The sequence below is a fragment of the Opisthocomus hoazin genome, chromosome 26, assembly GCF_030867145.1.
Source record: "Opisthocomus hoazin isolate bOpiHoa1 chromosome 26, bOpiHoa1.hap1, whole genome shotgun sequence".
In the NCBI taxonomy this organism is placed as follows: Eukaryota; Metazoa; Chordata; class Aves; order Opisthocomiformes; family Opisthocomidae; genus Opisthocomus; species Opisthocomus hoazin.
In genome coordinates, this window is record NC_134439.1 from 4,922,563 (window position 1) to 4,943,150 (window position 20,588).

The window sequence follows — 20,588 nt, forward strand, 5'->3', positions numbered from 1 at the left end:
AACAAGGTAAGTCTATCCCAGAGACATTAATTCAAACATGACTTTCATGGGTGTAAGTCTTGCAGTGCCCCTTCTGCACAGCTGGTACACAGCTCTGTTGAGGCTTTGTTTCTGTCACTTACAGCATCTTCCTCCCAAGCACAGCTTTTCACAGGTGCTTTTCAAATCCAGAGGGAAGCTTCTACACAAAAAACTAGGCTGGAAGATTTGGTGTGAACTGACAGGACTCTAGTTAAATCAGTTTGCTCCTCACCAGCCAAGGTACACGGACCCTATTTGCACTGCTTTGGTAGGGGCTGATCTGAGCAGGGATGCTCTTAACACAGGAACAGAAATGTCTCCCACAGCCTGCTACGGTGACATTTCCATTTAAGAATTACTTCAGCACAGAACTTCCCTTATGCAGGCAGCCTGCTAGGGAGATCACCATGTTATGTTACAGCATAACACCAAAGCTGATTAAACAGGCAACAACAAAGAGTAAAAGCCCAGTTCTGTGAGTTTCCCCTCACTCCCATCCTTCTCTTGTCCAACTACCATATCCCAGAATCTGTATTTTACTTTATTAAGAAAAGGCACAAAACCAAGGCTCGTCAGAGAACTTTTTAATTTTATTTTTTTTTGTGGCATGATTTTTATGCAGAGGCTGATGGCCCTGATAATAGTCATGTTGCAACCCTGCACCCAGTACCCCAAAGAAAGTTTATAACCCGCACATGGATCTGCCAGGCTTTTCTGTATTACACAAGGCTGTTGCTGCTGGCCTGCCCAGGCTGAGTACAAGCCCTTAATGCACAAGGCCCTGTAAAACCATGCTGAAACCAGCTGTCTGTGCTGGGTCCCTGAAGAGCTGCCTCTCTGCACCCAGGTGCTTGCAGCATTAAACTACTTCTTCTCAGGAAGGGCTGAGTGTGTCTTCTCAGCAGGGCAGAGTTAGAGCTACTGGTACCACCAGTGGGTACCTCAGTCTGCAGTTGTGCTTCTCAGGTGTTTATTGCATGTCAGCTCTGCCTGTACCCTGCTGCTCCGAAGGTCTAATCTTGGGCACAGGGAGATGCCGGTGGGTGTTAGCTCTGTGATACTGTTTGGAGGCAGTTAATCTTCAGTTGTGGCCCTACACTGAACTAGTATAGGAGAAGGGAGAATGGGAACAGGAATTTCCTCTACTGAACTTCTACTTTGCTCTGTATAGTCTCAAAGCCTAGTGCCTCTGCACACAGTGGTGGTGGTTCCCTCAGACAGTGCAGGGCTTCCTGTGACAAGAGCTAGCAGGAAAACCCCTTTGTTTTCCTTTTGCTTCCTTTCCCATTGCTTGAGAGGATCCTGGATCCTGCAGGACGTAGCAGGATACCTAAAAGATAAAGTATTAATCTGGGAATCAACCAGTTGGGTTGCAGACCAGGTCAGCAAGATGTCAGCACCCTATCCGTGTCCTGGTTTCTCACCCTTGGCTTGTTTTCTTAGTGGCACAGGGCCTGTTCTTTGCAGGGTCCTTGAGCAGCACCTAGCTCCAAGGGCCCTTCTCCCTTGGGGAAGAAGAAAGTCCCAATTGCAACTGCACTCTCACAGGGTCTTCAGTGTCAAGCCATGCTCAGTTCAGGCTGTTCCCAAAACAGAACTGTTATGCAAAGGCCTCAGCAAAACACGAAGCATGAAGAGAAGGGCTAGTGCTGTTCCACCTGGCCCTGCTTAGTGCCAGCCCTGCCACCAGCATCAACAAGCCAACAGTCACCATGGGAGGAGGCAGGTAGGACAGCAGGAAAGGAGCCCATCTCCCTGCTCGCTGGGGGAAGAAAGAGGGCTAGAAGGGCTGGTTCGCTGGCTGCTGAGTTTCCAAGAAATCATCACAGCAAGAGTCTGGATGAAGCAGAGGGCCATCGCTGCCTGGGTAAAGCCAAGAACTGTTGTAAACTGGGCCCTGTCTCACAGCAGCACAGCTCATGTGGGTCTGCAGGCCCCACACTGGGCAGATATCTCCCTTACCAGAGGATTCCAGCCCTGGTTTGCTGCCTGAAAGCCATACGAAGTAACCAGAGCAGATGGCTCAGGGATTGCGCAGGAACACCCAGCTCTGCAAACCCAAGAAGCCTGCCCACACCACAGGAAAAGTAATCACTGATAAAAGTAGGAGTTCACCTCTGTGTGGTTTTCCCCCCACATGCTATTCTGCAGCTGCTGCTGGTGGTTATCCCCACCACAGCTAGCTGCATCTCAACAATGCTCTTATTCGTTAAGTTTGCTTTCTCAGCAAGTCTAGAACATCTAGTCCTCTAGAAAAAACAGAGGTGGCTAACGCTGTGTTCTGCTGTGTCTGCGGCCCCTGGTCCAGCAAATTCTCGTATTTTTATTGTACTTTTTACCCTGAAAGGTCCTAAGCTGTGTAACAGAAAAAAAGATTTGGTCTCCAAGGAGGGACAGTATCACCTACTGCTGTACTGCTCCTACTTCTGGAGAGGGCTGCAAACAGCTGCTTGCTGAAACACTACAGCAGTTTAGGGAGGAAATGAAGATCTGTTATCACCTGTCCCTGGCACCACATGCAATGAGGAGGACACGTGGGGGCATTTCCCACACTGGTTATACTCGAGAGACAGGAAGTGCCAAAGAGAGGGGGCAAGGGAGCCACAGCATCTTAGTGAGCAGAAAGTTGCCTCTAGAAGTTGTACACCAGTGTGAAGGGAAAGCAGAGATGACAGCAAGGAAATCAGAGGACTGATACGGATCTGTGGCTGTGAGGCAGGTGTGCGCTAGGGAGCGGATCGTGTGCAAGCAGAGATGCAGGGCTGTTGCTGCATTTTCTGTTTCCCTTTACCTGGCTGACATGTCTTTTCATGTCACAAGCTAGATCAAAGAGAGGGATGTAAATAGCTGAAGCAGGCTTCCTTGTGGGAACAGGGCTGAGTGCCACAGCCAGCCTCTCAGCTGGATCCTCCCTGGGAGCAGCAAGAGGAGCTGTCACCCTCCATTAGCCAAACAGCCAGGGAAGAAAGTGTGTGACTGCAGGGTGCCCTGGGCATTCAGGAGCCAAACCACGCAGCAAGACTAGGAAGTGTCACTCTCGTCTGCAACCATCTCTTCCCTAGACCACTGCTGATGGGACACAGCAGGGCCATGAGGACAAGTGCTTCGGTTTCATCACGTCAAAAGCCCCTCATAGTCCAAGGATATTCGCACTTGGTCCTCGATTTATTTCTTTTTTTAAAACTCCCCTTCTGCAGAGTCATGGTGTCCACTGAGAAAGAGGGACTTACCACTTCCTTTTAATCTCTACACAGCTCTTGTTTGGGGGCAGTGAAATCACTCTTACTGACATCATGTGAAGCTGACGATGCAGAGCACCTTTGTCAGCAAAGGCCCCTGCAGTCCTCCAGTAGCCATTTCAACACAAGGGGACCTCATGCTGCAAGCTCAGGGTACGGAAGCCAGGTTAGAAAACCATAGACTGCATCACAGAAGAGGGAACAGCAAAACAGCCTGGGAGACCAAATGCTCTCCTCGCACAGTGGAGAGAGATAGATCATCAAGGACACGGCCTACTCTTGTCCCATGGATGGACACCAGCAGGGGCTTTGCCTTTGTAGGTGTTGAAATAATTGATGGCTTTACTTGTCATCTGTGTCCCTCTGGACAAGAGCGCCCACTGTTTTCCAACGTCCCTCTGCTGAAACCCCATATTTGGAAAAGGGGCTCTGTCACTGCTGCCTGTTCATCCACCTTCCAAGAAAAAGGTTCCCAGCATTTTTCCTCCTGTCCTTTTCAAGGCAGGAAATTCTAATACATGGCATCCTTCACATGCACACAGTTAACCAAGAGCAGCACCACATCCCCTGACATCCTCTCTATTTCTCTCAATAAGCTGCATTGCATGAGGATGTCGAGCTAGGATGGAGCAGTGCCCATGCCCTCAAAGGCCTGAGTTTCCCCTGCCTATTCTCCCTCACCCTCCAGTCCCAGCAGAGATTAGAACAGCCTGCTCTGAATCAGGCCAGCTAGTAATAGCTCCCGTGGGGCTGGGTCAGAGCAAAGCACCACGTGCTCTGCTCCTTTCCCATGCCCCCACAGCAGGGGTTGCTGAGGCAAGGAAGAAAACTGGCAACCTTGTCCTGACCCCACCATGGGGCTTCTGAAAGTCCCAAACCCTGCTCTGCAGGGGGAACTCAAATCTGGGCTGTACATTCAAGAATCAAGAGCAGGTCAAATACACTGACACATCACACTACAATTCAGGGGGGTGAAGGTGTATAGATGTTTTGCAGAACCTCAAATCAGGTGCCCTGTGCTGTTGGGGGGGAGGAGGGCATTTGCAGCAAACAAAGCAGATGAGGAAACAAACCACTGGTAGAGAAGGGACTGCAGACTAAAGGATTTTTAAAAAGGGGACTACAGCAGGAACATGAGTCTGAGAAGGGGCAAGAGGAAGCCAAAGCCACATGGCACAAGAGATTCCTGAAATCCCTGGGAAGCAGCTCACACTACTAAAAGGGCTGGTGCCCTTCCCCCTTTTCCTGTTTCTGCTACTCTCGCCAATTCTTTTACTGCCGCCAACCCCAAACCACAGCAGTGCTCTCCCCTCCTACACAGTGCTCAGCAGTGGTTTTCAGGGCTATGGAGCAGGCTTCGCAGCTTCCCAAGAGAGGTGGTACCACTGCGAAACACTGTGCCAGCCTAGAAAGCAGCAGCCCCGACCCTCCCCACGTCCTTCTGTGAGCTCCACACCTGCCACCAGCAGGGAGCTCAACCAGCAAAAAATATTTTTACTTGTTGGTCACATCTCCCTCATACATCAGGCCTGGGCCCTGCAGGTGGGTGTCATCCAGAAACCACAGGCCAGAGTTAAGTAGTTATTAGTGTTTTAAGGGGAGAGGAAGGTTTGAACAAGCGGGACCTGGGGTTTGGCACAGCAACAGAAGCGACCGACTCCTCTTGCTACCGTAAATCAGACAGGGCCTCACTGACGAGACCTCTTTTAAGGCCTTACCTGGCTCCTGAGGGGCAGCTCTGCCACCCTACACGACACAGGGCCCTTTCAAGGCGCCTCCCATCCCGCAGCCGCTGTGTGAAGGAAGCATTACTCCATTTATCCGTGAGGAGCGGGGACTCGAGGCCTGACGCCGACCCGGCTCCCATTACGGCCCTCATTCTGCCGGCGGCAGGGCTGCGAGCAGGGGACTTCACCGGAGCGACGGAGGTGCCCGCGGAGGCAGGGCGTGGGCCGGGGGTTAGCCGCAGCGCGGCGGAGCGCTCGCCGCAGCTTGCCCGGCTCAGCTGACTGCAATTAGGGCGGCCTCTCTAATTACCTCAGCGGAGTAACGGTCGGCCCCACTGAGGGGGAGCCGGCGCCCTCTCTCGCCTTCCCGCCCCGCGCGCGCGCCACCTCACCTGAGCGCCCCCTCCCCCCGCGCATGCGCGGCCCCCGCCCCGCGCCTCACCTGCGCGCCGCGCTCCCCTCCGGCCCCGCCGCAGCCCGAGGTGAACAGCGAAGGGAGGGGAGCGAGGGGGGAAAGGGAGGCAACCACCGACGGCGCATGCGCCCCCGGGCGCCGCTCCCCTCAGCCTATGGGTGTCCCGTCCCCCCCCCCACTCCCGCCCCGCGCGCGCTCCCCCGCTCGCGCGCGCACACGCACCCCCCCCCCTACCGCGCGTGGCAACCACCTCCTCGGCGCGCGCGTCCGCGCGCGTGCGCGCGGCGGAGTCGCGAGACTGGCTGCGGCGGCCACGTAGCGCTGCGGCGGCTGAGGCGAGCGGGAGCCGCGTCCGCCGGCGGGGCCTGGGCCTCAGCCCCAGCCCCGGCCCCAGGCAGCGGCTACTCGAGCGCCGCGGCGGCGGCGGCTGAGGGGGCCGAGCGGAGGGAGAGAGGGAGGGCCCCGGCCGCCCTGCCCTCCGCCCTCCCGCCTCGCCTCCTCCACCCGCCCTCCGCCGCCTCGCCTGTGCCCCCCTCCCCTCGCCGCCCGGCATGGAAGGCGGCGGGGGCGGCCCTGAGGGGATCGGCCTGGGTGAGTGCGGGCCGCCCGCTCGGCTGGGGATCCCCTTCCCCCTTCTCCTCGGGCCTGGCGGCAGCCGCCGAGCAGCGCTAGGCCCAGCCCGGGGGTGGGTGACGGAGGGAGCGGGGTAGAGCCGCCTCCCGGCCTGGGAGGGAGCGGGGCTGGGGAGGGGAGCGCCGTACCCGGCCCGCAGCCCCCCTCGGGGGGAGCAGGGTGCGGGCAGGGCACCCCCGGGGCGGAGGGGGGGAGCGGGCGGGGGAGGAACGCGGCCGAAGGGCCGGGGGCTCGGGCCCGGGTGCTGCACCGCGCTGGGAGGGGGCTGTGCCACCTGCCTGGGGGGAGGGAAGGTGGGCTGCGGGCGGGGGGGGAATCTTGCGGTGCTGGGCTGCCTTTCCACACGTCTCTTCGCTTTCTGCCTTTGCCTTCCAGCCCCCTCCCACGGAGCGGTGGCGTGGAGGTGTGGGGGCCATTGGCAGCCCCCCCCACACACACATCCTCCTTGTCACTTGGTAATTGTGCAGCCGCGACGGTGCACGGGTCCGCGGTTGTTGGGAGGGAACGCGGTCCTTAAACGCACCCGCTTCTGGGACTGGGGTTGTCACTGGGAAGGTGAGACCTGCTCCGATCGCTGGGTCTGGGTCTAGGTGTGTGAGGGGAAAAAAATCCCGTATTTTCTCTTTTCCTCAGCCTTTTCCTTATAAAACGTCCCCTTCTCTGTGCTCGCGGGACAGATGTTGTGGTATGTGCGCCCTAGGGTTTTGTTTTGGTTTTTAACTGCCTTCTGTGCAACTTTCGGTGCTGTGAATGTCTCGGTACAGGTATTGTTAGAATGAAAAGATACGCTTTGAGATAGTCTATCTCTTTGGTCTTAATAGCGTTATGTAAGTAGCTTTAATCACAACTGAGTTTTGGCATCTTGTACAGTAGAAGTGATTTAAGTCAAAGCGAGGGAAGTGCTGTAGACATAAAGGATGCGAGGAATGTGCTTTTTTATCTTTTCAGGGGATGACCTGAGCTGTATTGTTCTGGGAATGGCAACTGGCACATGCTTTGTTGACAGTGGTGTATGCGCGGTGAATCAAGAGAATGATGGTGGGGTATCCGTGCGCGCGCTGGAGAGAGGAGATGTAATGTGTGAGCATTGATTTGTGAAGGATGGGCTGGTGCACCTTGATTTGCCACCGTGCCGACTGACTGCAGCTTGATTGTTCGCATGTGGAAGTTGGGTGCTCTTTTCTCTGGAGGTGTCTGGTGTGTGTTAACAAAATTCATTTTACAGATACAGGACTGTGGACACTGGTGTTGTTAAAAGGGCTGTGGAGTTGCAAAATATAATTTTAAAAGGATCTAGTCTTTTGTGGTAACAGATCATTTACATCCTTTACATGGGTGTAGTGTTCTCATCCGTACCTGTTTGAAACCCCTTTATCTGTCTATACCTGCACGTAAGATGCGGGGTTTTTTCTGCTTTATAGAGATTATTCAAGCATTTGAAATATTGTTGTTGTGCTGAAAGGATGAAGAATCCCATCCCTGCCTCAGGCAGCCAACACTTAAATTTAGATGTTGATAATAAAGTTGAGATACAGAGTAAGCTCACAGTGTAAATGTGTATTTGAGGGATAGGTATTTTGAAAGCTTGTTCAGACAGTATTTGTTTTAAAGAGAAGTGCGAAATGATGAAGGCTTTTTATTTTTCTAACCTAAGTGATTGCATGTAATAAGATGTCAAGAGACCTAAGATTTTATTTATAATTTTATCTAGTACTCAGCGACTAGTATTTCTAGCTGCTTCAGCATTTATTTGCAGTAATTGCGATCAGTTGTATTTGGAAAGATCAGTTCAGTAAATGTTTGGTGGCTTAGAATTTGTAATATTTGTAAAAAAAACCTTTCAAATGTTTACATGATCCAGAGAGACTTGGCATTGTAGACTACTGTTCATTTGTTTTAAAGGACTTAATTGATTATATTATTATTTCACGTCATCTAATACTGATACAGGAAGCCTTTGACTGACGTTTTCTGGAGAGTAAATTTTTCAGCATTTTTGTACAAATGGTTAGGTATCTATAAGAGCTAAATCATAAAAGCAGTTTGTCAGGTTCTGTTGCAAGTGCAAGATGTTGGGATGTTCTGGTTTTATTCTCATTGCCAGAATGTGGAAATTTCAGACTGGGAGGTGCAATTTCATCTAAAGATGAAAAGTCTTTGTATGTACAAGAAATTGCTTATAGAGTGAGCATAGTTTGTCTGGTGTCATACCACCTAGAGTGTGAGATGTCCATGTAAGAGCAACTTGGGGAGCATCCTTTGAGTTCATACAACTGCATTAACTAGATGTTTTCAGTAAACAAGATCATATCTCCCAGTCTGGATATCACGTGCTGTATCAGTGCCTGATGGAAGTGGTGTACCAACAGCATATTTGAGATAGGCATAGGTATATTTAAGGTGATTGCGAAACTACATGTCGTCAGTGACCTATTTCTCTGTGGCACACTGTAATATGCCTTATCAAAGAATAAATTTCTTGCTAACCTCACAAAAAAGAGAGACATAATTGGAAGGAAGCATCAACCAATTGAGAAGACTGATATATTTGTTAACAACCTGATTCTGTGGATTATTAGTTTATTAGAATAGTTTATAAGCATTCTCTTGGTTAAATTCCTACAGCACAGAACAGCAGATCTCTGAATGTGTTCTGCTGTGAAACAGCTCTCTCCCTACAAGGTCGAGATCTTGGCTTCTAAATGGAAGAGGAAGTAAATTTTAAAGAACATAGATTTATTCTTTTAAAACAATATTAGTTTACATTTTACTAAATGTGTGCTGTTTGTCTTTTCAGAATCTTATTATATCAAAGTTTGGGGGTTTTCCCCCACAATAGTTAGAAAAATGTGGATTTTATGTGGAGGTCATTTGATTATCATGAAGTTACACACTTTAAATATTAATGCAGTCAATGAGCAGATACTGTCTACAGTTGACATCACCCTATAATGTCTGGAGCTTCCTCAAGCTGAGGAAGCATGGTTGAATTATTTCAGGCAGTGTTTTCCAATAAGAATGTGTAGCTTTTAACCTGTTTTTTCTGTGGATCTAAATGCTTAACTTCCAGCTGTTTCCACTGTAAATAATAGGCTTACATAATTTAAAAACTTTGCAAAACTCCTTTCTTGTATTAAAAGTCTAAATAACTGATCTCTGTTAGCATGAAGGATGTTATTATGCCTTAAAAGGCATACATATTGTGCCTATAAGAACATTTTAATAAAAATATGATTTGTCCTTGAAGTTGCAAACTCTGTTTAAACACATACCCTTGTAAGTGAGTAAGTGTGAGTAAAATTATATACCATCTTGGGTCTTTGCAGGATCTTCATTTTCAATATTTGGAAAGGGGTGGGTGGGGTTTGCTTATAGCTTTTTAGTAGAATTCACGTAGCGCTCATAGTTAGGGAAAGTGTAACAGACAGACTTTTCTGCTTCAGTTGAAACATTCATTATAACCTAAACCTCTAGTATCTAATTTTCAAATTACCTTCGCAAATGCTTAATTTTCCAAGTGATCATAAATTGGTGATTTTTAGGTTGCTCCTCCCTTCTGGAAAACAATTGCATAGGGAGTGGAACTCCCGCGGTAGCTCTGATGCCAGCAGCTTAAACTCATTAACACAAGCAGCTTGCATTAGTTTCCTTGACACTTTCAGACACCCTTCCCTGAGGAGGTTTCAGACTAGTAGTTTTCACTCAAGAGAAACATTTAGCTATGCTAAGCAACTACCAGCACGTTATGCCATATTGCTCTCTTTTTTGTGTATTTTTTGAAACTCGATTCTTTCAGTGGAAAAGTGATTTTAGGAATGTAATATGAAAGGCGAGTGGGCCTGCTTGAAAATAGGTTACTGGAATTAGGATTGATATTCATATTTGAGACAAAAAATATTAAGCCAATTTCATTCTGTCCCAGGTACTAAATACAAGTGAACAGAAAGTTTTTCACCTGGGATTTTGGAGGAATATTTGTGGTACTGCTGTGAAGACAGATGGCCTGGTAGGATAAGGTAGTAGAGCTTTTCATTTTTTTATACAGCAGAAAGTTTGATAGTTGAAAATTTACAGACAGTAATCTGTTGATCCACATACCTTCTTTTATGGGAATGTTCTACACAAAAAGTTGCAAATATTTGAGTTGGAGCATAGCTGAATCTTGCAGGTGCAGAAAGCTTGCTAGAATTTTGCTTTTCCTGTGGCTGACTAGTCTCATGGAAGATTGTAAAAATCTGTTCTGAACTCCACGGTTGCTTGCAGGTCATGCTTATTTATGCCGTTTTAGTGCTTATGTGATGAAAAGGGAATTATGGAATGTGTCTTAATAGTGCTGTCTGAAGACAAATTACATATGGTGACAACTGTGAATTTTAATGATAGGAGGCAGATATTTCTGACAAAAAGCCTGATTGCTGTTAGTGTCCAGTATCCTAACATGTAGCAAGTACTGTCAACCAGCTGTGTCACTAATATTTTTGGACATTTGCTGAACAGGAGTACGTATGTTTTCTGATTGATGCAGAAATTTTTGGTACATATGTTTTAAAGAAGAAACTCTCCTTCCTGGTCATACTTCTGTAGGTTTTCTGGTTCTGTCCTGTCTAACAAATTGCGCTGTTTCATACAGGGATGGGAGCTCTGTCCGTAATTCCAGTAACTTTCCCTGGTTTTCTTTTCAGGCTAGCAAATTTGAGGTGTTTGTCACATAAGCCATGGGGTCAGATGCATTGCTGTTTCTCAGTATATTTTGTATACTTTCTCACTGTAGTAAGCTCTCCAAGTTACCTGCTAAGTGACATGGACTGTGCTTAGATTTCCCATGTTTTAACTGCATGCCATTTTATGAGGGATTTATATTGGGATAGGTGTTTAAAGCACTGTGACACCAGTAGGCTTGACATTATGAAAATATGAGTTGTGGTATAGAGCTGTGACTTCGGAAGTCTTTAGCAGGGACAGAAACATGCCCTAATAAATCTCCATTGTCTATGTCATGTAATAGTAAAAATGGCTGCTGAGAATCTCTAGTTTGCTTTATTGTAATGTGCATGTCTTGAATCATTCATTTCACACTTATTAGCTGCAGGACAAAATCTGTTAGTCAAAGTGAAATGCCATGCTGACTGCAGCTTAAAGGTCTGAGAAAAATTATGTCCTGAATTTAATTGTAACTTTTTGCCAGGCAGGTTTGTTTTAGCACATACCTTGTTGGACTTTTCTTCTTCCAGTTGTACCTTTCTAAACTCATTCCAATTCTTGTGTTTTCCTGTTTGAGTTCCCCTCACTTTACTTTTTCTTTATTACACTGTTTTCTACTGCCTTTTTTTAAACTTGTTTCCTAAACAAGTCTTTTTTATTTTCCCTTTTTTAGAGTCTGATAGCTTTTCCTCTAACCTGCAGATTTCTTGATGAAGAATCCCACCTTCTACTTGTCTGTGATAAATTACCTAGCCCACTTATGGTGCTATAAAATCATTTAACATAATCTCTCCTGTGCACAACCGACTTCTATTATCCCACACTCCAAGCACTTTAAATTCAGACAATAAGATGAAGTTAATTATCCCTGCTGTCAGTGGACACTCTTCTTCCCTTCTCACCCTTCCTTCACACAAATAACCCCAATCTTACTGAGATTCTTACTGAGATGCTATTCCCTGTTTTGCTTAGGAAGCGAAGTAGCTGTTGTTCCTTTTTGCCAAGAGGGAAAAGAAGTTTTGAGTTTTTTCAAGTGTTCTCTCTCTCACCCTGAAGCTTGCTGGCTGCTGTAGACAGTATCTTGTTGCTGAGATTTGGAATTTGTGCGCAACTGAGTAGGTCCTGAGGTGGTTTCTGTAATGGTTCGTTCAGACTTTTGACAAGATGTGGGTTTGACTTGAAGCCTATAACTGATGCTACTGTTCTTAGAGATATATCTGTGGGTTTAGATTATAATATGTCAGTAAGGAGACAGAACTCATATCTAAGAATATTTTCATAATCATCGGGAACTTACTTTTAAATGAAAGCGTGAGCTATGCAAAGGCTGAAATCATTTGAGAAAAGTTCCTGTTTGCTACAGGTTCTTGAAAATACATTATTTTTTCAGCCTCAGTTCTTGAGCATAATCCTCAGATGCTTTCCACAAGTTCGTTACTGTGTTTTTGCTTCCCTTACCTTGCTATTGTATGGAAGGTGAAAGCCAGATTGCACCTGTAGAACAAATTGATTATTTAAGGAAGGAAGACCTTGTAGTGGATGGTAGTATTCAGGAAGTTGCACAGTGAGTTGGTTCGGAGAACTGATCCAGCTGAATATTTATCCCAAGGAATGGTTATTTTCCAGACAGACTGATTTCCCCAAGGCATCTTGTCTTGCAACCATAAGAATGCCAGCATTGGCATATAAATAGGGAAAGAGTGTACTGCGTCCTTTGGCGGCCACACAGACTTAGATCAGATTAAAATGAACAAGTAACTTTGGCCTTAGCTGATAATCGTCCTCACTTTGCTCAGAAGAAAATGTAAATACAAAGCAGAGATAAGATGTCCATAGCTGCATAATAAATTAGAGGAAAATCTGGGAATAAAATTCTGGGAAGAGCACTTATGCTTGAGAACTGCACCTGTAAAGCATGTGAAGGTTGAGCTGCTGTGGTACACTGTCTGTTTTGATCATTTGGAGATTTGCTGAGCAGCTTTTTATCTCCATGTCTAACTCTGGTAACTGCAAGGAGGGCGCTGAATGTAGCTTCCACTTGCCAAGGCAGGATATGTGCAAATAGGAGTTCTGCTGAAGTATTGTTAGTTGGTTAGCATTTCTTGGAAGCTGATAAATCTGTGTGTTGTTAAATGTGCTTTGTTAAATTCTGTAAATGTTATAAAAGCAAGATGGTCTGTTTTTCCAGAAGTTTACATTTTGCATCTAAAACAAACTCAGTGTGTAATGTCTCAGAGGATTCAGTAGCTCAAAACAAGACAGTAAGTGGTAGTGGGAGATAACCATACCGAATGGTTATTCAGGGTTTACAGGAGCATTGTGACATTGTGCAAGGAGAAACACTTACAATAGTATAGTTTTGGTGTTGGCACATTTAGACTTCGTCAACACCAGATTACTTAAACTTCACAACAGTCATTCCAGGACAGCAGTTCTGCTGGTGATTTGTGCTTGCGTGAACACACATACCACCTTGTCTTAACCACAAGGCTAGCTGGGCTTGATCCGAGTAGTTTGGCAATTCAGTAGTTAAAATGGTGCTAGGAGTTATAAAAGCAAAACTCTGCAGGCAAACACAGGTGTGTTTTTGTGGGCAGTTTGAAAGGAGGAGATGTTAAGAGAAGCCCAGGCAAGGAGAAGGGAAAGCTGCTTGTGCTGATTCTCCATCAGCACAGCATTTACCAGCATGAGCGAGTGGCCAGTCGTGCCCCTGTCCAGTGCAGCTGCTGCAAGCTTTTTTGTTGCTGTGGAGGTTTTTACAAACTTGTTGCTGGTTTCAAAGTCAAAATTACCCACTGTGTAAAGAGCTCTAAATGAAAAATGGAGAGGATTTTAAACCTATCCCTAAGCACATGCCAATGATTTGAGAAGAGCAAACTTCATTCTAGAGAGATCAAATTCACACTTCCACGAAGACAAAGATTTTGCTAGTTGAACTTCTTTTTTCTATCACATACCACTCTCAGCAAAGTTCCAAAATTTTAATCTGTTTTTGTTAAGGTAAACTGGTAGACTGGAAATGAATAAAAATGTTTTATAAAACTATTTTACATTGTGAGTGAGAGACCCTGTAAAGTGTGTGTGTGTATGTAACATCACACTCTCACCTCAGATGAGGTTGTTTTAAATGTTTCATTGTTACAGTGTAAAAGATAAATGATACAGGAGCACGCTGGGTGCTGTGATGTGTGGTACAGGCTGGTCAACCAAAACCTGTAAGCAAATAACTGAACCTGTCTGTGAGTTTTCTTAAACTGAACCTTTCTGTAAAATATATAAAACTTTTACCTCCATTCTACGTATTGCAAAGGTCTCCTTTAGGGTATGCTAGGAGGAGAGGTCAGTCCATCCTAGATATGAAAGTTTATTATTTCTTACCAAGTTCGTGCTGCTAGCTTAAACCAAGGAAAAACACTTTTCCTCCAGAGTAAGTGTCCGGGTGGAAGTTATACCTGTCAGCTTTACTTTGTGGACAGACCATTTGCATTTTTTTTGAGCTCTCTCAACTGATCTGCATCTACATATTCAAAGACACAGATACACATCTAGTGCCTCTTTCTCCACTTCTCCTCTCTGGGTGGCAGAATGCTAACTTTGGGAAACGGAAGTACAGATAGTGGTGATAGATTTCCTTTTTGTTTTCATATGGCTTTGTGTGTAGCCTGTATTGTTAGTGCAACCATTTGCAATCTTAGAATAAGTTAGTGATGTTTTGTAAGTGTCATCACTAGCATCTATGAAAATAAACGGACAGTTTAAAATCTTAGTGCAGTTTTTACTAGTCTTCAAGATATGTGAGCAGATAATGATGAAAGCAGGAGTTTTTAAAGCAAAAAGGAATCTTGCCACTGAATGAGACAAAGACTAGGCAATAAAAAGTGATTTGGAACAAGGAGTAGGCTAATGGCTGAAACAATTGCGTTTCAGTATGATAGGAGTGGGTAGTTTTGAACTTCTGGCATGTATTTTGATGAGTGTACAAATTTGAAGGGACAGATAATTTGTTGATGTGGTCATATAAAGCTTTTTGCTTCATATATGTGTCTTCGAGTTATCAAACAATTACAGAAAAGTAATAAATGTGAAAGGTAGGTGTATGCATGTGAATGACTGCTGTTAAGTGGCAACTACCTGGTTTTAATCTTGCTTTCTGTTTTTTTGCATTGAAAGATATAGATGAGACACAACAATAGATTTGAATACAAGGAAGTTCCTAATTCAGTTACCGATGCTTTTTTTTTTAATATATTTAAGGTAGTAGGAAGGGCTTTGGCTTTTAATTTGAGTGTATGTCACGGTGTACCAGAACTTCTTTCAACATGGCTTTGCCTAATAAAATAAAAATGTTGAGGTTTGTGGCTGTCATATCTACAGCTAGTACATAGCCAGTAGGAACCCTTCAGCTTATTGCAAAAGCTGAGGGATTATAATGCTGCTGAATTCTGAAATGGCAACCTCTTAAACTATTTTCTGCGGAGATAATGCTTGAAAAAATTCCAGATTCACAGTTCTGGAAATCTCTGGTTTGAAAGCCTTTGTCCCTCAAACCGGATTTCTAGATACAGCCAAATAATTCATCTGAAGAAATAGAAAAAGCCTGAAGGTTTTTTATCATAGTTTTTATGGTTTAGCTGCAGGATATTATATAAGGCATTTTTCTGGAATTGGAAATACGGTCTGCTTCATTTTCCATTAGACTGTTAAATACTTACAGGCAAATAGCCAGCCCCATACAGTGAAAATATGTTGCCTGCTGAGTTAGCAAGATACCTATCATAGATTATTTTAGAAATGGTCGAAAAAAATAACTGGAAGATGGGACAGTCTAGATGCTGTACTGCGTCTACAGGCTTGCATATACCACCCCATACAACATATTTCTGCCCAGACCTTTCCTTCAAGAATTGGACAGTATTTATTCGCTCTCCAGTCCTTTGTTTCCTTGCCAAGACTCCCTGCAATACTTTCAGTTGCTGCCAGCGTTGTTGGTTTTTTATGATGTGCATGTCTGTTTGCTTAGTTGTACCAAGACTAATCCATTTGAGACAGAGATGCCCAAATATGTGGCATAGCTTTAATTTCACCAAAATACAAGCCACAGTGCCACACACCATTTTATGTCTGATCTTTTATGTGAGTTGATGGGAAAATCAGTTTCAAGTGAATTTTGAGTTTGCAGTGAAAAACAGATAGTTATGATTTTTCTGTTTTTCTCAGAACCGTCCCAGGAATTGTCCTGAGTGCTGTTTCCGAATATGCTGTTGCCATGTTACACCATATTCTCGAAGTCTGTGTCAGCTGCATAGGATTGTCCTTCTGGTACAGTAGATAGGATTACTCTTCCCTCCTTTCCTTTGTAGCTCTACCAAGTGTGAACCTATTACAGATACAATCTCTTGGGTGGGTGTTACAAGCTGTCCTTTAACGGCTAGCAGATGACAGAATAGATCGTTAGCAGCAGTCAGTCTTTTTATTTTGCATTTGCATGGGCAAAGGCAGGCTTGAGTACTTACCCATAGAAATGCAAAAACTGTGAGGATGTGCTGACTGTGGCTCTGTCTTGAGATAAAACTTACCACTTAAGAACATATTTTCAGAATTTTGCATATAAAGCAGCTGAGATGCACAAGAAAGGAGTGATTGTACGATGATATAAATAATTCCCTCTTGTGTTATAGTGCTGATTGCTATCCGCTGACATGATGTAACTTGTACCAGATGTGTTTTCCCACTAACTGGGAATTGCCGTGCCTGTGCACTATTCTGTTTCATGCACCTGTTCTTCAAACTGTGCAAGTATATTGAAACTTTTTATTTTCATGTGCTCTGATATATTGTTAATGTATTGAGCTGTAGGTGACTGGACCATTTAAATCAAACACTTTGTATTTTCTCGTTGCAGTCTCTAGTCATTTCTTGCTAATATGCTATTCAGAATTCCCATCATCTAAGGATTTCATAGAGCAGAGTTGAAGTGAGAAGGCATTAATGTTTTGTTATTTTTAGGAAATACACTGCATAACATTGTGCTGGGCACTATACTTCAAGCTAAATTATATCTGGGCAATGAATATTGTATTTTTCTGATGCATTTTCTTGTGTTTCTGTCCTGTCTGCTGACTTGAAATTGATTAATGGAGAACACTGATTGATTTTAACAGAAGCCAAGTGAAAAATCACACTCTTATTTACCTCTACATTTATACTTGCCAGAATGATGCATTCGCTTACCAGCCTTTCAAAATAAATACATGTGCCAGTTGATCTTAGTTCTAGTACTTCTCTCTCCAAATAACGTGACCCATAATTGTGAAAGTGTTTCACTTGTAACGATGCTGCTCTTTTGAAAGGGTTGAGCTACACTGTTGCGTTCTGAATTCACATAGGGTTTAGCTGTACTAGAAATTTCTACCTCATGAGTTAACTTTGACCCAGCTTCAGGAAGCAGGGAAGCTGGCGCTCCAGTTTTGCTTAGAAATTTGAGTGTGGTGTCCAGACTGTAACATGTCCCAGATTTCCCATACTGTTAGAGCTGTATTTGATCAATCCCCCCACCCTGCAGCCACTGCCTTACTCCTGTCCTGAGTGTAGTTTATTCAGCAACTGCTTGACTGGTTTGAAGTCGGTGCATTATCTTAAATAATGCAATGCATATGGTTGTTTCACTGCTTATAAACTGTGCAAATCTGGTTGCCCCAGGACTTAATGGAGCTGCTGGATTGTAGCTTCCAACCAAAAGGCGTTCAGGATCCTTCACAAATTCGGATTGTTAATGACATGCAAAATGACATTGCCTTTAATTATAACACAGTTGTTTTTTGTTGTGTTTTTTTTTCTCAACTTTTAGTTTCTGTGACTGTAGTTTGAGAGAAGTCTTCTTTTACAGAAAAGAAAATTTCAAATTTCAAGATACTCAAACTTTCTTATTGAACTTGATTTTATATATAGTGGTCTATACACATATATGGCAGAGTGGAAAACCTATTCGTGCCCCACAATGCCTCTTGATGGTATCCCATCAAAAAGCTGCTGTTGAACTGAGATCTGTCTGCTCTTAAACTAAAGAGAGGAAGAAAAAGAAGTTTTGGGGGTTGTCTCGTGTGAAGTTGTAAGTCTTGTGTTGTAAAGGAAGCGTGCAAATTAGTTATGATGCTTGTATAAGGTGTGTGGTATTTTGGTGCTGCAGTGTTAGCTGTGACTCAGATTCCCCCACGTGTTAGGTGCTGTATACTTTTGGAGAAATAATTTTGTCTTGGTGTCTTGTGAGCTATATTAAGGTTGTGAGCACTGCTTACTCTACCAAGCGGCTTGTAAACAGAAAAAAAAAAATATCTTGTGTGCCTGTCTTGAAAAGCTGTGTTATAACAAAAGAAAGAAAATAATGGGTGGCTAATAAATTAATGCGGTTTTTAATGTTGGATGTTGACTATTGCAATGTCTTTTTTCATAGTATTCACTTCTTGTGCAAGAAGGAGGTGAGCTGCAGGAAAGCCCCAAGCTCTTACCCTTCCTCTTCTTTTTCCTTATGGTATGTGTAAAACTTACACAAACAAATGCTACTGATTTGTGAAATGAGGCATGTTCTGGTCCTCATGGCTATCTGGGACAAGTGGGGGGAACCTCCAGATGTTAACTAAGTAATAAATTGATACAGTGCTGTCTTTGTGTCTGTAGACAAATCACCCTTGTGCCTGCAGTGCTTCTAGACTCGCCAACCTACAGCAAAGTGAATTAGACCAGCATCTGTAAATTTTCAGAGCTGATATTGATAACTTTTCCATGGGCAGCAACTAAACTGGTTAATAAATAAATAAATAAATAAATAAATCGGCCACTGTCATGTTGACCAGGAGGGGCAGGGTCATCGCTGGTTGTGGAGTGCCCCAAAGTGCCGCTTCTGTCCTTTTCTGGGAGCCACCAGAAACATCCAGGCAGAAAGAATGAGCAGTGGAGCTGGCAGCCTGGCTGCGATAGCAGGCAAACAGCTGTAGGCCGTGCAGGGGTCAGGAGCTCGCAGGGAGCCTTCATCTGCAGAAATGACTGTGCAACCACTTCACTCGCTACGAAAGCTGGAAGAAGCAGTGTTTTTCTTTACATCGGTGGCTGCTTCTGGTGGATGCTTGCCGAAAGTCAAATCGTACGTCCTTGGCACAGGTTAGATGAAAATATGAGATAGCCAGACTGTCAAGCTGGTCCCTCTTTGAGGGCAAACTAAGGACACATAATTTAAAGTCATTAACCTCCGAGTATATTGCATTTGGTCTGTGCTGATTTCAAGGCATCTATTGAGCCAAAGTTGGGACAAGTAATTGTGCTAGCGCGCTCTGCTAGAAATCGTTCTATTTTTAGTACAAATAATGTGAAGAAATGCGGTTTTTCTTTAGAAGTAGCGAAAGCATTGCATGAAGAGTTGCTCCCACATACACATGCTTCCTCCACCTACACAAGTCTGCAAGTTGTTTGTACTTTTTTCTGGGTTTGAGCCTTTCGTATTCGTAGGTTTGCAAACCCTTCTTGTATGATATTTGATTACTAAGTGTTGCATGTACCTTGTGTGTTTATTCTGTGCTTGTAATACAGTTATTCCTCAGGTTTTTGCCTCGATCAGCTTCTTCAAAAATTGCTTTGAAACTGTGTATCTTTTTTACATTTTAATCAGAAGCTGTATTGCTCCCTTTTGTGGTACGGCTGAAATTCATTTTGTGAACCCCAGCTGTTAAGCAGCTTTGGAAAAAAATGTATTCACTTTTTAAAAAAAGGGGCAAAAATAAAAACACCCAAATGCAGCTTTCTTATGTTTGGGATTAGAAACTTAAGGAAACAAATCTTCTATTAAAAATATTTTGGGCAGTATTTAAACTGTTGCCTCTCAGACCTGTCAGTAGTCTAGCAGTGCGTTGTTTGTATTAAATGTAGAAGTAGGGCTTTGCTTTATACCAGCTGTTTGACTGTTAAATAATGTTGTTCGAAAGTTGTGGGTCCCTTGAGGGTAGCAGGCGGTGTATTCAAAGTGAAAGTAGGTTACTGATTCTGCAGAGTGAAGTGGTTTTAAGACCAAATAGCTTTGATAACTCGGAATAAGCCCCTTTGTTGTTTTTTATTTGAAGTGGTACTGCTTTCATACAAAGTGGTTTATTATACAAAATATTCCTTAAATGAGCAGAGGTGAAATGATGGCAGGATATAGGTAAAGAGAATATTTTGACATTCGGTAAATGGAGGGTGGAGGTAAAGCTTCCTTTTCATGACAAGTTTTTTTGCTTTTTCTGGCTATCTAGCAGCAGCATTCTGATAGCCTTCCTGATTTACTCATGCAACTTGCGAGAGATGGTTAATATGCTGAGGGAATAATCGGGTATCATTTTCTACATGACACAGTGATTTTTCTGAGCTTCTGAATAATTCATTAAATGTTGTCAAAGAAAAAGCTAAACTGGATTTCATCATGCCCACTGCTTTCTAAGGGCCCTCCTGGATATAGGGTTGTTAATTTTGGCTTGCAATCCTGACCAGTTTCTTTTATTATTTACTCGTTTTTCCATCTGAATATTACTTGTGATCACAAGCCAATGTCAACAGCCCATTTCCACGTATTTCCTGGACCAGCTGGGTCTTGCCACTCATCTTCCTGCCTCACCTCTGGAGCTGGGAAGCTGGGACCCGAGGCCCTGCTGAGGATGGAGCGAGTGTGCAGCGGCGGGAATAGACCCCACTGTTGCGGTGCTGTGAGTCTGTCTGCAGGTCACTCTGTCAGGCACCTTCAGGGTGCTTTTTTGAGTGCATTTGGAAATGTTGGAGAACTGTTCAAGAACCTGTTCAATTAACTTTAAGCTGGTAATCAGACAACTGGTT

At 44.4% G+C, this 20,588-nt stretch overlaps 1 protein-coding gene across 2 annotated transcripts in view; it reads left to right on the top strand.

Annotated features, from left to right (window-relative positions):
* The first annotated feature begins 5,721 nt into the window (after positions 1-5,721).
* Positions 5,722-20,588, top strand: part of ZNF652 (zinc finger protein 652) — a 29,699-nt gene continuing 14,832 nt past the window's right edge. Inside the window, exons 1-2 of one of the 2 annotated variants that reach the window (XM_075443512.1) lie at positions 5,722-5,993; positions 18,187-18,264. The gene's annotated coding sequence lies outside the window, so the exon portion shown is untranslated. The remainder of the gene's footprint in view (positions 5,994-18,186; positions 18,265-20,588) is intronic. The other variant, XM_075443511.1, reaches the window with a different exon arrangement.